This window comes from Struthio camelus, chromosome 2 (genome assembly GCF_040807025.1).
Source record: "Struthio camelus isolate bStrCam1 chromosome 2, bStrCam1.hap1, whole genome shotgun sequence".
In the NCBI taxonomy this organism is placed as follows: Eukaryota; Metazoa; Chordata; class Aves; order Struthioniformes; family Struthionidae; genus Struthio; species Struthio camelus.
In genome coordinates, this window is record NC_090943.1 from 9,244,423 (window position 1) to 9,261,776 (window position 17,354).

The 17,354-nt window shown below is 39.5% G+C and overlaps 1 protein-coding gene across 4 annotated transcripts in view; it reads left to right on the forward strand.

Annotated features, from left to right (window-relative positions):
* DPP6 (dipeptidyl peptidase like 6) overlaps positions 1 to 17,354 on the forward strand; it is a 581,229-nt gene that overhangs the window by 184,449 nt on the left and 379,426 nt on the right. The window lies entirely within an intron of this gene.

The window sequence follows — 17,354 nt, forward strand, 5'->3', positions numbered from 1 at the left end:
GCTAGCCCTCTTGCCTCATCCAAGCCCTAGGCAGGTGTATTACCAGACAAGTGGTACCCATGGACAAAATGACTTATACTGATCATTGTGTGCGGGAGAAATTTCAGACTGGTTAATGTAGAGCTTGGCCAAAATGATGCAGTGTAGCAGGTGACTTGCTAATGTTGCATGTCCTTCAGGCAAACGCTGATGTGGGTAACATTTCCTTCGTCTGGAGAAATGAGAACTGCAGAAGTTATTTGTGTATCTTTCTCCTTCTGCCATGCGGATGCTGTAGCATTTGAAGTGATGTTTTAGAGTAATGTTGATACAGACTGCCTAAAATGTAATTCCTACAAATTGAGGGTTCCAAGGTCCATATGTGGAAAATAATGTGTCTGTGCTAATTATTCAACCTCACTTTTTGACTAAGAGAAATATTTTAATATGAGCTCTTCTCTTTTACTACATCAGGAATGTGGATTGAATTTTGTTGGTGCTCGAATAACTCTGAAAAACATCTGCTTCATTAGCACTAACAGAACCCTATGCGCTTTTCCAGTGATTCTAATCCAGAGATATCATGCAGGAGATAACAGCTGAATGAACAGAATATTTTAAGCTGGCAGATAAACCAATGAGTGTAGGAGAAATCTAGGTAGTGAGCGAGAGAAGCTGGGTCCAGCATTCCTGGTATGTGCCGTGGAGGTGCAAGGCCTGGTGACCAAAGCAGGATGCTGCATTTGTGCAATGGTGACTTGCAAATAACGCTTTCTGTTTCTGCTGGCTCCAGGGCAGACTGAGGAAGCACCAACTCAGGGACCCTCTATCCTGTGCTCTACTGTGTGGATGGGCATGTTATTCATCTAGCTGCCTTTCATTCCCTCACTGTAAAGGCGGGGGTAGTGTCTCACAGGATCCTTACATCAGGGGGATATTGTGAGGCTAGATACCTAATGAGCCTCCCAGACACTATGAGGCTGCAGTTACATAAGAGGGCCTTAAATAAGTAGATCGTGCTCACTTCATGCCTGAAATGGTATTTTGAAGCCAGTGATGAGATCTGTGGTTCTGATTAGAAAAGCTGAAGAATTCAAGGCTGCTCAGTAGCTTCTGAAGAAATGTTCAGGACATTCTTCTGATAATAATATTTTGAAGTGAAAGATTCATGTTTTGCAAAGTCATGTTATGTGTCCTGTTTCTTCTTTGAAGTGAAAGTTCGCCATTTCTAAACTAATTTGACAAGTAAATGTACAGTGAGCTCTGCGATTTTTCTTTATGGATAGCTGACAGCATCTGCAAGAAGAGCTAGGAGTTATGTTCCTGAGTTAAATAACAAAGTAGGCACATCAGTAACAGGGCACCACTTCTTTAAGCAGATTTATTTGAGTGATTTAGATATAAGCTCATAATTCATACTATATGGGCAATTCTCTTGTGCTGGATAGCTCATTTTCATCTGCATTGATGCAGATGTTTGGCTACCAAGCAGAGCAAGACTCCAGTTTAATGTTAGTGTCGATCTGGAATTTATGACTTTGACAGTGTCCTGTTTAATTGCCTGTTTCCCCTGGGAATGTTGTGCCAGAGTGTAAAGAGCAAAGTAGAACCCCTACAGAGGGTTACAGTCAGCTGTTTCTCTCAGAAATACTTCTGGAAAGTGATGTTGGAGAAGAGTGGCTTTGAACTGCTCAAATTCAAAACTGGGGAATTTGCTGTTTCTTCTTCTTTTAACAGAAAGGCCTTATTTGCAGTGCCTGTGTCTTACTATGGTAATTCCACTTGCTTGCATTCTTTTCACAAAGGCTAATATTTTAATTTGAGGAGAAATGAATGTGCACTATAAGTATATATTTGTTATGTAAGCATTTTGGATAATGGAACAGGGAGTACAATTAAAGTTTGCAAAATTGATAATTGCAAGTGCTTTGGAAGAGGGCAGGCTTAGAATTTCAAATGATCATGATAAATTCGAGTTACAGTGTGAAATCAATAAGATACAATTCAATAAAAACAAATGCTAAGTATTATAGTTAGGAAGGAAAGTCATATGACACCAAAACAAAATGGGGAATAATTGTCTAAGCAGCTCTACTGCAGAAAAGGGTTTTTGTGGCTTATATATATACAGTAGATGACAAGTTACCTACAAATGCAAAATGCATGCTGTTGCAGAAATGATAAATCTCATTCCAGAATATATTGACAGATATATTGTATTTAAGTTATGGGAAATAATTATTCTGTTCCGTTCGGTACTGGAGGAGTTTGAGTACCAGGCCTTACACTTGAAAGGAAATGTAGAGAAACTGGAAAGATGAACTCAGAGAGACTGAGAAACATTTGAAAAACTGGATTTGTTTAGTTAAAAAAAGAGAAAACTAAGAAGGAAGGAATTCTAACAATCTTAGCTATGCAAAGACTTTTTTTTTTTAATAAAGGTTTATTCCTGGCAACCTTAGTTTGCAACAAGGAGATTTTGGTAAGATTTTAGAAGATGCTTTAGAATAACAGCTAGCTTTAAGCATTTTGAGGAGATGACATACTTGTTTCTGAAGAGAAGGATTCAGAACAGAGTAGACAAACATCTGGCAGTGGTACTCTGGAAACTGTGCTGGAAGGGACTGGAAATTCTCCAGGGATTTCTTCAGCAGTATATTTCCTTAGATTTTATCGCTACAGAAAGTAAATACTATGTACTGAGACAAAAAACAAAACAAAAAGCATCCCCCCTAAATTTGTGTTGTGTGCTTTAGAGGAATTTTGTGGTGGTATAGAAGAGATAGGCAGAAACAAAACCTAGATTCGTGCTACCGATAAGGTCGCATGGAGTCTGTTCACAGTGCATGGCTTCCTTAGCTGTCATGACAGCTTCTTATCTGTAGAGAAGTACTGCTATTGGTCCCCTTAGGGTAAGTGCTGAGGAGGCATTCCTGTAACTCATGTAGATGAACAGCTTGCTAACAAAACATGAGCTTATATATGTCCATTTGGGAAAAATTCTGTTCTTAATAAATTAAGTTATGGATACTACATTGCTCTTCCATCCTCAAATAACAACTCTCCCCTTTCCCAGAAATTGCCTCCTTAGAATTTTGTTTGCAGAAATAATCGTTATCTTGGAGCTTGCCCTGCTTTTGGCTAAAAGCAGGATATTGATATATGTGTTGAGGTAGGGGATATAGGAATAAGAGGTTAAATCAGAGAAAGCTGTGGAGGTAGTTGCTGTGATTCCTTCGCTGGAAAAGGTGCCATTTCACTGCCTAGCTAGCAGAGAAATAGCTAAGCAGAAAATGTTTCCCTCACGGATTCCAGTAAACAAAATCAAAGATCCAGAGTTATCATCCACACAACCAATTTTAGGAAAAGAGCTATAGCTAGTGTGTATCAGGCAAAGGATTTTTCTGTTGAGTTGATATGTAGCAAATTCCTAAAATGAAAATAAATAAATGAAGATGCTGCTGGTTGCTAAATACTCTGGCGTAGGTTTCTAAGTGTAGTGATATTTACTGCAGTTATATTGCAAAGCATGAACAACTCTTAACGCTCTTTGCTGAAAAAGGGACTAGTTACAGCTTAAGCATGATTTAACAGAGCAAACAGACATTTTAAGGAGCACACTGATATGTCATGCATATTTTGATCACTTTGATGAAGCTTTTTGGATTATCTATTGCTATGACAATCAAACCTGAAGGATAGACAAAACTGTAGTATAAAACATGAAAGGGATTAAAACTACTAGAATTTAACTGACAAACATTTTCTTCCTAAACCAGAAAAAACTACCAACATCCCCTCTCCTAAAGGGTCAAGATAATATATCAGATTGTTTGAGTTTCCACAATAAAGTAAGCGGAAATAGAGAATATGTTTCTACGGTACTCTTAGAAGTGGCTCAATGAGCAATCAAAAAAAATATAGCCAATTAACTTAGCCATTTCATATATTCTCAAACTGTTCACAGATCAGCCTTGTTTTCTGTGAATTTGTTTTTGCTGTTTGAGTACAAAACACGCTTCAGCATCTAAATCCTCTGCAAACTACGATCATGATATTTTTTTCTGTTCAATGACGGCAAAACTAAACATTTTTAAAATGGATATTGGATAACTAACATAGCCTTTTCTGGTTTGACTGTTTAGATAACTAATCATCTTGAAATTCTGGCATGTTAATGATTCAGAAACATATTCTTAGATGTTCTCCAGAACACCATTGTAGCCTCCAGCAATTTCTTAAGCTAGAGCTGTCTTTGCATTTAGTAGTCCTAAATGAATTTTCATCAATGAATTTATCCAACACCTTTTGAATCCACGTAAGCTTTTAGGTAGTTCAACAGCTTGTGCTGACAAGTTGCACGGTTTAACTGGATGTTGCTTTGAATCTGCCATCTGCTAATTTTCTATCATGTTCCATAATTCTTGTACTGGAAGATGCAGTGAATAAGCTTTCTCTCCTCACCTTCTCCTTTCCATACATGATTTTATAGACCCCATACTATTACTTTCTCTTGCCCGTTTTAGGCTGAAGAGTCTGAGTTTATATAGCCATTCCTCATACGGATGCCCGTCCTTGTTGCCCTGGTCTGTACGTTGCCCATTTCTACTGCATCATTTTAGTTGCTGGGAGCAGCATGAGAACTGCACACAGACTTCAATAGATTTACACAGTGATATGACAGTTTTTTTCTGTTTTGTTCCCTGTTCCTTTCCTGATAATTTTTAACATTTGATTTGCACCTTTAACTGCTCCTGAGCGCTGAGCTGACATTTTCATAGGTCTATTTATTATAACTCACGATCTCCTCCCTGAGTGCTAATAGCTCAAAACCCATCACCGTGTATGTGAACTTTAGGACTGTTTCTCCTATATGTATCACTTTCCGTGTGGTTATATTAGGCCTTCCTCAGCCATTTAATCATTCAGTTACCTGCAAGGATTAGGTCTCAAGGTACTTGACAGTCATTCTAGCAAATCTCAGTGTCATACCTTTTTCTTCTCCCACTTATTGTCTGTGACACGTTGGCTGTTCTGTCTTTGTTTGTTATTAGAGTCAGTGGTCTTAATCCTATTTCCCCTGAAGCTGATTGATACATCTGCAGTGACGTCAATGGGAACAGACGTGTGCCCCATGCTTGCCGTGTTACATTCCTTTTCCACGCGGTCTCTACCCTGTTGGTTTGATTTGGTAACTGTTAGTATTCATTTTCTCCCTGGTAGTATGCTCAGTTGCTTCCAAGCTCACAAACCGTTACAGAGATGCAGTCATTCTGCTCAGGAAGATAATAATTTCATTACAAGTTATATAATAAATCATCAAATAAACTGGCATTTTGGGGTTCGTGTTATGATTCTTTCTGTTTTACTGCTAGACCTTGGGAGATTTTAGCATCTGAAAAATTTAGTCACTTTATGGAGATAATTTGTCAGTGGTTCAAAAATTGGACATGCTAGATTTATGGTTCTGGCAAACTAATGATCTCTTTTTTCAGTGCTTTGTCAAAGTCTGGTATGCTGCCCATAAGCTAGTCTATGCCTTGGTGTCTAGGGGAATGTCTTTTGGTGATTAATAATGTGTTTTTCTCATCAAAAATTATTACACTGAATCCATCAGAACACTTGATTCCAGCACATTTATTAGATTATTCATGCCACTGATGTCCTTGTGATAGTTTCCTATATCTGCTTGTAATAATAATAATAAGCAATATGTATATTTGCATAGATTGCTAAAAAAAAGTATCAGATAAAATACAGCTGTGTTTTTATGTTCTGAGAATGTCTTGAATTACAGCCTTCTACCAGCTGATAAATTCCTTAGGTCAAGTATGGTTGAATGAATTTTTACCCTGGTAAGTCAAAATAAAGATGTGCGAGCAGTTGTTTGGAGAACTCACAAGGTGAAAGGAATATGAGAGTTAATGGCTTTTGGAAATGCAGTGAAGATGGGAGAGTGCATATGCTTTCACACTCTGAAACTGTTTGCACTTCGTTTAGGTTGCATCTACGATGTGATGCAAACAGAGATTTATGTCTTGATAGGAAGAAGCCAAGAAAACTCCCTTTCTTTTAACAGTGTTTCTGTTTTTCAAACACTCCATAATTTTCCAGACAGGGAATATCTGTGTCCCCCTTTCTATATATATTTATATGAGTTGCATTAACATTACCACTCACTAAATTTTCCAGTTAATAAATACTCTAACCTGGTAGAAAGCCTTACCATGATTTAAAAATACCTTAAGGGAGATTTTCAGAAGTACAGCTGGCATTCGGGTGCCGGATGCTCTTTGAAAGGCAGCAGAAATGGTTGTCATTTTTGCCCCATATGATCCCAGAGCAAAAAAGCTTATGATGCTTTACCTGTTTCTGGGTTTGCACCATTGTGCTTTGGGAGTAGCACAGTGTCACTCTACCTTGATATGTAAAACCAAATTCCTTCTGGCTTCTAATTAAAGGATAATTTCCTAGTTGAAGAATTAGGACCCCGTATTGTGCTTTATCTGCCAGGACATTGATTCATAGCCATGTGAGACTGCTTGTTTCCACGTTAGCAGAATAACATTCGCGTGTGTAAGGCACCATGATGAAATAAGGCTAGAAGAGGGTGAGAAATGGTGGGGAAAGGGTGAGAATGTAGGATTGTTGGCAAAGGGATGTTCTGCTTTATTTTATTTTACTTTTAGTGTAGACTAGGGCTGGAACTGCTAACATTTTCATTATTTTTCTTCCTAAATATAGTGTTTTGTAATTTATGTTTTAAATGATTTCCAAATAATCTTTTCTGACACACACTCTATTATGTCTATTATAGTCAATAAAACGGTTTAAAAATACTAACTAATAGCTATATTTTTGTATCATATTCTGCCCAGTGTTTTTGCTAGGCAGCCAAATTTTCTTTTCATTTGTTGATGCGTCTGATAAATGCATTGCACGTATGTTTTTATCCTTCTGGGTCTCCAGTTACTTGCCGACGGCAGGTATATTTAGCCATTAAACAATGTCATAACATTCACTTGTTAATAAGGGTATGAGATATCTGGCAGCCATTTTCTGAGTACTTAATAATAAAGAAGAACAGAGAAACATGGAGTGTATAAAAGGACAGATTTTTCTCTGGCATCTCGGAGTATGTCTACACGATAAGGACTACAAAATAAAGTGCTCCTAGAAGAGCTGTCTCATGTAAAATGCAGCTTAAAATGCAGCAAAAGCTGTTTTGCAATGTAGCTCGATCACCTTTCCAATAGCAGAGGATACATTGGGCTCCTGCCCAAGGCGCTTGGACCTGTTGGCGTAGGTGTGTGAGCTGGAGGGGGAGCAGGTGTAGAGGGAAAGACGTTAAACTCTCCCTATGCACCTCATGCTACAGTGTGCATTTTACAGTGTGCACCTGGCCTTATCAAAGCGTTACAGTGAGACCTTTGATGCAGAAGACTTGAATACGATTGTGTAATTTATTTAGAGCTTCCTTCCAGGCACATGAATGGTTGTGTAACTGTTTGAGGCTGGAAACAGGCTTCTGCATGATGGAAAGCTGCAGGAGGTTGTGTGTCCGTAGGGGCAGGTGCACCTACTGTAGTCAAATTCGGACACCTAATGTCAGTTTTGGCAGCTGTTTCATGCTGCGCCCGGTGTGACACCCCTTGCCTTTCATGTCTCAGAATTATACTAAGAACTGATGCTTATTAATATTCCTCAAGTCAAAGGTTTCCTTTGAAGAGACTTTTTTAAGGAGTCATAAAGATGAGTGCAATCTTCAAATCTTTCTCCTGCAGTCGGCTCCTTGCAAATGACCTCTCCTGCCTGTTCTCAAAAAAGACTTTGCGTCCTCCATCAGCCTTGCACAAACTCTGCAGCACATTGACTAACTGAATCCTGTATCCTTGGTGTGAAAACATTGACAGATGGGTACTGGGTGCCTGGAGAAATGAGCACTGAACTCAGGAAAAAGAGTAAGAGTGATCGAGAGGAGTTTCGGGAGATACATAGGCAGCTTAAAAAGGCCTGCTTCACATGGTCAAGACTCTAATGGAAAAGAGAAAAAGGTGAGTTTTAGTCAGACAGCAAATACTGTCCCGGTGTATTTAGTTATGATATGTTTTTCAGCTGCTGGATGCTTGCACAGCATTTTGGATAATGTTTCGTCCTTACTAACCAACAGACCGAGCAGGACCTCGAGCTGTGTAGGTGTCTTTGTTTCTCCAGAACTGATAAGTGTTGCCTGTAGGAAAGGCTCCCTGTTTGAATAACAGTTGTGATTGTATGTGTCAGGACAGACTGTGTGTGTAGTTTTAAAAGCACAGCTACATCTATTTATTCATTCAGCCTTGCAAAACTGTCATGGAAATTTATCAGCTCAGCCACAAAGACTAATCTTCCAGCTTTAGCAGGATGGAAATACTAATGACATTTTACTCGTCCATCAAAAATAATTACTTGTCCCAGCTGAGTGGGCAAGTAGAATTTGCTAGACTCAATTAAATACCTACATTTAGGAGAGTTTATATGATGTTCTTGTTGTAAAGCACTTTGATTCTTACCAGAGCTGTATAAATTAACCACTTCAGTGCTTTCTAAGAAACCTCATATGGGTCAGAACTCAAATTCATTGGCACCTTTTGTGTTGTTAAAAGTGGCCTACACTGAGAAGCAGGTAATAGAAAATGTCTACAGTAGCAAAGAAATTGCCATCAAATGCACTAGCAGTAAGTACATAATAATAAATGTTATATAATGTATGACGATACCAGCATTTTATTAATTTTTTTTAATGAGAGTTTACTGCTTAGTTTTGCCAATAAGAAGCCACACTTCAAGCAGAGATGAAACAGACGCTGAAACCAAGCCCAGCCTTGGAGATCATCTGGAGATGCTGAGGAAGAGGACAGTTTCCCTGGGCTGTAGTGTTTCTCAGAGCTCCCTGCTGTGCCTCAGGCATGCAACTCCTGGCCATCCCCGCTGCCCTTCAGCAGCCAGCCTTGGGGAGGCTGGTGATGGTCCCTTTGCTAGCTGCACTCACATTGCATATCTCTTTGGGAGAGCTAAAGAAGGGACTCTGCGCTAGCCTGAGCACTGGAACACCGAGATGCAGTGGGATTTTAGAGCATCTTCACAGGGTGATCATACCATCATCAGGTTTGTGACGAGAGCGTTCTCTGGACAAAAAGCCCATATTTGTGACAAATGTGTCACATAAAGCTCTAGGTAATAAGTTTATCCATGTGAGCCTTCTTTATAGGTGCTATGAGTCAGCTAATGATGTTCTAGAGAAGCGATGGACCAGTGGTCATCACCTGGAAGGACTGTTCATCAGATACATTCACCCCTTTCCTTTTGAGGGAAATATAGACTCTTTGAGCTGTTTCCTAGGACCTTCTACATACCTTAATAACTAAAACATTTCTTCCAAATAGCTGATTTCCATTGCTGCAAAGCCAAATGTTCTCCAGGTGGTAGTTGTGGGTCTAATTTCTGACAAAGAGGAGATTAGTTCAGGATTTATGTAATAAAGTCCTGGATGTAGGATAAATTGAATAGCTCCATTTATTCTAACATAAATCACAAAGCACCTGCAGTCTGAGTGACTGTCCCTTAAATGTCACAGGGACATGGGTCGTTGTGGAAATATTGCAGGTTTGAGTCATACGGTTAAATAGAATCATGGAAATCAAAGAGAGCTGTCAACCCATCAGGCTCGTCACTTCACTTGTACTGAATATGCCCTAGGACCCATCCAGAGCAATGTCTGTTGGCTAGACTTATACTTCCACTGTCAAATCAGTTCAGGGCTAATCTTTAAAGATACCGACTAAATATAAATGGTAAAAGGCTCTAATGACAAAAAGGAGTACAAAATATGTTTTTTAAAGTATACCTTCTTAGGTCACTGGATAGATGGAATATTTCTGAATATTGTAAGAAAATAAAATAATGAGAACCAAAAAAAGACCATAACAGGAAGATTTCAGTGTGTTCTGAGATGTTTTACAGTTGATACTGAAACAATGTGAAAACAAAGGATAAATAAACCATTTTTTTTGAAGAACTGAAATCTTCCGTCTATATTAAAACCTCTCGACCACCCACCAATTAATTAAGGCTATAGCGACATAATGACCATTCAGCTGCATTAAGCACTCAGAAATAAGTAACAAATCTGCTCAGCAAGCCAGTGGCATTAAATAATCATGCATGCATAACCTCAACTAGCCAATAAATCAAAACTGTAGAAAAATCATTACTCCATCATGTTTCCTTTTCCCAAACATGTCTACTTCCTTTCCAACAACTATGCACATAAAGGGCTTTTTGCAGGGTGCCTTCAGGAAGACCATCCTGTTGAGCTGGCATGGACAAGGAGAGGGAACAGTGCCAGGCCTCAGAAGGAGTGCCCTGCCAAGGAATTCTTCCTGCAAGAAGGGGTTTACTGCTCAAATGCCTCTCCTTCCTGCAAATGGGGAGAGGTACTCCTGCAGGATGGGCAACTACTAATTAAATCTATTATGACTAAATTAGTCCTTGAGCTCACTTCCTGCCTTTTAGAGACCATTAATTAACATGCTTAGTTTCTTTATGTTTTTTGCTCTATAAAGAGTAAATAATATCAGCTCTTTCCATCACAGGGAGAATAAATATGTTGTAAACTTTGCGACAGTCAAACACTAGACTGCTGTAGCCAAATAACCACCTTAAATTATGGGATGTACTAGATCATGACCCGTGTGCTATGATCCACCCAAAGACCCGGTCAGCAGAATCCCTGAGCCCATCTGTCATGTGTGAAACACTCCATGGTTATTGCTTCACACATGAGCAGGTACAAGCTGAAGCCTTCTGAAGAGTGCATCGTATTAAGGTCATCTTAAAGTTGCTTGGTTTTCTGTATCTGAAAGTCTAGAAGTTGCCTTGTGTCATTGAAGGTTATTCGAACGTAAAGGCCTGTTGTTTGAGCACAGCTGCCAGGTCTGCTTCTGTGGGTCATCCCACCAGACTGGGACGTGAGCTGTAGGAGATGAGGCGATGATCAACTAGCTACAGGGAGAAAAGTCATGACCTGGAGGAGTTTCCTTGCCACAAGATGCTTCATTCTTCCTGAAACAGACATTTCTTCCTGGGTCTTTCCTTCTGCAGGTGTCACTGAAGGCGTTAATACATAAAGTGTGGAGTAACAATGAACTAGAATTTTCTCAGGGAAAAAAAAGGCCAAAAAATTTCCAAATAGCTCTACTGAAACTCTGAAATAAACTTCTACAGCTGTTTCTTCTTTCTATGTGACGCTAAGATGATAATAATAATACAAAAAGCTCAGATTTAAAGGTTATAGCTGAAGAATAAAAGCAATAAAGAAATACAGATGGGATAGAAATGCAGGTAAGGACCAAGTCAGTGGGCAAGAGGAAGGATGAAAGAGCTGTAAAAACCAGATAGAAAATTATCTATCTGAAGCAGGCAGGAAAACTACATGAAGTGTAGAAATGCTTAGAGATAAACACTTTATGAATATTGATCCGTATTATTCATGGCTTCCAAAAGATGTTTCTAAAGGAAGAGGCAGTCCCACCTTATAAAACTCGTTATTTGAAGGGGCAAAGATAAAGATGAAGAGAAAGTGCTTGCTATATATAGAGATGCATTTCCTATATTCAATTACAGTCACGAAACTGGTCTCAAATTATTTCCCCCTCCTGACAGTTATCAGCTAGTTAACTGTGGTGTCTTTTGGGCTAGAGAAACCTAGCATTTCTCAAAAAAGCATCCAAATACCAAATCAAGTACCCATGGAACCAAAAAAATCCAGAATGCCAGATTTTCCAACTCCTATCATCTATATATACCAGTTGCTGCAAATTAGACAAATTGTAACAGTTCAGGATCACCTGTGTATCAGCTCAGTGAAAATATGCATCATTCACCCAAGCTCCATCCAGCGCTGGCTGGATTTGAGTCTCCCGCAAATCTATCTAGACAGTAGTGGTATGTGAACAGAACCCCAGCTGATCAGGAATGCAGCACAAACCCAAAATGAGTTTGTCACGCTTTTAAACTCCCACATACGTTGGTAGAAATTTGCTGGAAAATGAAATGAAGAAATGGCAGAAGCAGTTTAGTTTACTGTCAGCTTCTAGTTGCAGACAACTCAACATGAATATGATACATAAGCAAGCTCCTGTCAGCATAATTTGTGCCAGAGGCACTAGCGTAAAGGATACGGTGTTCAGATGTTAAGTCATCTGTCACTGGGGTCCTGTTCCTGGATCTTGATGGTCTAATCACAGTGGTGAGCCTCTCTATTTGCCTTCCTACCCTTTGCTTCTCAGCTATGTTGTACTCCAGCTCCTAATCCTACAAGTCATTCTGGATGTATGAAAATGGTGGCAATCTGCACGTTCTTAACAAGCTGTATGCGTGTTTTCAATTGCAAAGCTGGACCGTCAGATTTTTTGTTCTCCAGGGTATCTAATATGTCTAACTTTGTTTAAGTGGAGCCCAGCACATTGTGGCACTGACCTTTGCTGGGCCTCAGGATGAATTCTAGATTCTGTTTATGGTTGCGTTAAAGTCAGCGAGCTCTTTTTTTCTGCTTATGGTAAGGTTAAGGAAAAGGGTAGGGAAAGTATGTAGGTTGACCGTGAAAGTGATAGCATACTGGAGAAGAGACAGCACTGATTTATAAACTAACATTTCCTAATGCAGCCCATGTGCCCAGACCTCAGCTCTACTTCTTTTGCCTCCTTCCCCAAGACTGTGTCAAAACCATTTCACTTCCCTCCAGTCTTGCTGGTAGCCCTTGCTTCCTTAATTCTGACTGTGCATCAGAGTTTTTCTTCTGAGATGTGCTGAGTAAATCCAGTAGGTAGGCTGAGAGTTAAAGATGCAAAGCCTCTCAAATGGCCAAGTCCGTAACGGGAATGCGTAGTAGTAACCCCAGCATGTAACACAAACTGGAACGGTGCATGGGGTCATGCTTGTCACAGGGCAATGAATGTCTTACATAAGGAAACCCCTGTGATTAGGAACAGGTGTCACATCACTTTTTCTATTAAAGTGATCAAATGGGTTGAAATCCCCAGTGACTCTGTTATTGAGGTTCATACTCTGCATACTCTGCACTGCATAACACAATTGACTGGGATCTCCAGGGAGAGGAAGCTTTACACAGGAAATGAACTCTGGTCGGCTGAATTTTCTTTAATAATTGCCTCCAACTCTATTATGTGTGCACCACATCAAATAATTACAGGTCCTCCCTTCTTTTTTTTTTTTTTCAATACAGCTTGTTACCTAGGACGATGTTTGGCTTGAAAAATCCAAATCAGTTATTTACTCCTTGAACTGTTTCTTCCTCCATCTTTATTATGTGCAGGGATTTACCACTGGCAGAGTAAAATCTCAGGAAGGAAAAGCAGGCTTAAAAGCATAGCAATATGTGATCTGACTGTGCAAGGCAAAAAGCATTGAAGAGTCAGGCCGTTATTTCTTGCAATGTTAATGATGAATGGAATGAACAAATTTTTGGTGTGCACAGGTTTTAAAAACTGTTCCTTTGAGCCATTTTTAGGTTCATCTTTTATTTTGCATAGGGCGGGGAAAATATCCGACTTTGTGTTTATTGAGAACAAGGTATGTTATTTTATAGTTACAAATTATGGTTTTCTCCCTAGAAGGGTCCCTAAATATCTTCCGGGTATCAAATATCTACCATAACGTGGAAAACATGCTTTAAGACAGACGAAAATAAGAGTGATAAGGAGAATGGAGCCTTAGATAAATATAAAGTTGTTTTTGTCTTGAGATAAGCTCAGCTACTGCAGCTAGCTGTGGTACCTTACAAGTGAGAGCAGCGCTCTTCAGGCTTGTAGGTAGAAAAAACACCAATACAAAATCTAAGGAGAGTCTAAGCGTGACTTATTTGTACTGAAATCACTGGCTGTTAAAATCAGATTGCCCCAACTGTCATGCACGAAAGTGCCATCTCTGGAAATCTGTTTTCACATCCATGTCCCAGTCCCAGAAAGATTCTCACCTCCCCAAATTGTCACTCTCTATAACAAGGAGAAAAGTCACTGCTTCTTAGTACTTCATTTTTCCAAGGCCTCTTGTGTAACAACAGCTAAGAAAATACAGAATTTCTTCAGAGACTAGGAATTCTTCATGTGCCATGAAAGACAGCTTTTATAACCAGGTATATTAGAAACACCTGGCTGATCTGGTCACAGTAATAGGTTTATGGTCACAGTAATAGGTTTATGTAGTGTGCTGTAGGCTGAAGCCATCTCTCTCACCCCGTTGCCAGATTCTCTGTTTTCTCTCAACCATAAAGGAACAGGCCCAATTTTTTCACTGGCTAGTCAAGAAAAAGACTTTGGGCGCAAACCGGCGCTGATATAAACAAGTGATATCTCTGCAGTTTTACTTTAATGTTGCAACCATTTACAGCAAAACAAGACTTACTTCTGTGTCGTACCTAGGCTTGGTGGTGGTGCAGAAATTATGCTTTTGACTGGAACTGTTTGTAGTGTGTTGTAAGTCAGTGCCCGCAGAGGGCATAGGCTACGTTTGAAAGAATCAGTGAGTTTGTCTTGTGAAACCAATGGTTCCTTGTAATTTTTGGGAACCTTCTTTTAACAGTTTGCACTGCTCTCTTAGACTTCTCAAAGAATAGGCTTTCATCTCCCCCTTCTTCTGAATGAAGGTCCAGGGCATGTGTGTTTAATTCTTCTTATTTTTCAAGATTTAGTGGGACACAGGGCACTTTAAAAGGCTCTGAAAAGATGCGCTTCCCCCTGCAAGATGCACGTGCCCTTGTCTGACCACACTGGCTTGTTCAGGAGACCAACTAAAAAGCAAATACCTCCCCTTGAAAGCTGTCCTAGGCAACAGCTTATATTAAGTGGTGGGTGGTAAATTAGACATTGATTCACAGCACTTCTGGATGCCATTGCTCTGATACCAAAGTGTGTGAAATAATACAGACCGCAAGCACAGAATTTTCCCTTGCAATCAAACACTTTCTGACTCTGGCTCTGATTGGTATGTGCAGGTGCAGTGAAGCACACAGATGCACGGGGGGAGTTTTGAATTTGCATTTCTGTTCCAGGCTGTTTTTTGTTGCGGTATAATAATGATATATGTGATAATGTAAAAACTAACACCACCTTAAGAGGTTGGAATGAATTCGCTGTATTTGAAATGGCAGCAGTCACCTTTTTGTGTCAAATGACATCCCAACTTTTTTGTGAACGCCCAATTCTAATTCCCTTGTAATTAAGTTGTCCCACCTCAATCATAAATATCATGTCGACTGTGGTATTTTTTAGCGCTGCAGCCCATGGACTGCAGTCCTCCTGCAGGTGTGCTGCAGAAAGCCATGACTGCAGCTGCCACAAAAGCGTCTGGGAGAGCAGGGCCCAAATTGCTCCAGCTGCATAGCAATCAGGCTAAATTGCTGTCTGTTTGATCGAAAGGACAAATAGGTTGGCAATAATACATGACCATATTGACAGACAGCCTTTTGCAATAGCTATATAAGCTGAATAGAAGAAAGGTAGGATAGGACTACAGTGCATAGCCTAAGAATTAGATTGCCTGTTTCTGTTTTATTTCTCCACTAAATGCTATTATACTTGACATTTATGTGTGTTCACTGCTGTAATTTTAAATTGTATTATTGAAATAAAGAATGGTATGTGAAAGCCACAAATGATAGCTCATTTAGTGCTTTCCTTGTGGCTTTGGCTCATCATGTTTTTAACTTACAAAAGAGTTGACAAGTCGTCTACTGGAAAAAAAAAATACACATGGTTTGGACCAGATTTTTAAATGATCAGAATCATCTTTGCAGTATATGTTTGTGGTCTGATAGGGTGGGTTCACACATTGGGCATTTTTGTAGTCAGAGGTCTACGTGCAGTTGAGCAGACTGCTAGCAATATGCTGTGGGGGAAATCATGTGAAATTATGTTTTTTCTGATATTTTCTAGTGTAGCCAACAAGTTATGTAAGGTTCATTTCTCAGAGGTCAGCATGTTTCAAGAGAAAACTTAGAAAGAAAACACAAAGGAATAACAAAAGGATGTGGAAAGACAGGAAATGGAGCTGAGGCACAGAATAACTTGCAACAAGCAAGTGACCTAAAAGACAACAGGAAAAGGTAGTATAAATACACTAGGAATAAAAGGAAGGAAAAAGAAAGTGAAAACCAGTTACTTAATGTGTAAAGAAAAGAAATACAGATGACTCAGAAAAGGCTAAAATATTCAATGCCCTCTTTGTTTCATTGTTCTCAAAGAAGTCTAATTGCGACCATATACTTAATGTGATTAATTTTAACAAGGAGACAGGTCATCAGGTGAAAACAGGAGAGGAGAAAAGGCTACAAAATGTGCAGATAAGGCAAATACATTTAGTTCAGGGGTGCCTGATTAAAATTACCCATGAGTACCTGGGGAATTAACCACAGCCTTCTGAACTGCCAGTGATTATCTTTGGGGTATGGATGGAAAGCTAACAGAGGGCAAAGCAGGTCCTCTGAGATGGAAGAAGAACAAGCATGCAGACTCCCCATTTGAAGGGGGAAAAAGACATTTTAGAGGATGGTAGACCAGTCAGGCTAACTTTGATAGCCCAAAGGAGAAAGGACCTATCCATTTATAAGGCTGTAGAGGATAATAAGGTGATAAAAATAGACCATGTGGATTTGTCAAGTATAAATTGTGTCATCCCTATAACAGAATAAGAACTGCCAAATGGATAAAAAGTAAGTGGTAGATGTGATATATTATGACTTTAGTAAGGCTTTTGACACCATCCCAAATGACATTTCCTAAGCAAACCAGAGCAATATGCATTAGGGTAAAATCATCTTGAAGTGCGTGTAGAGCTGCTTGAAGATGAATAGAATACCTATCAATGGTTTTCTGCCAAGCTGGGAGAGCATTTCTCTGGAACTTACCAGGCATCTAGCCCTGGGTCTTGTTGTAGTCAATATTTTCGGTAATGACTCGGATGCTGGAAGACAGTGCACTCTCCTGATATTTGCTCTTGATGCCAGACTGGGATGGGTTACCCTTTGAAGTAGAGGATTAGAATTCAGATTGACCTAGGTACACTTAACCAATACTTTAAAATCAGTAAAACAAAGTTAAATAAGACAAAATGCTAACTACAAGACTGAAGGCAGAGAAATCAAATGCGAAAATAAAAGAAAGGGGTATATTTGCTGGGGCAGCAGCAGTGCAGATAGAGACCTGCTGTTAGAGTGAAAAATAAGCTAGGCAGGCATTGTTGATGCTGTTGTAAAGATATAAATGAATGTCATGTCAGGATGTATAGAAAGGAGTAGCATGAGCAGGATATGGGAAATTGTT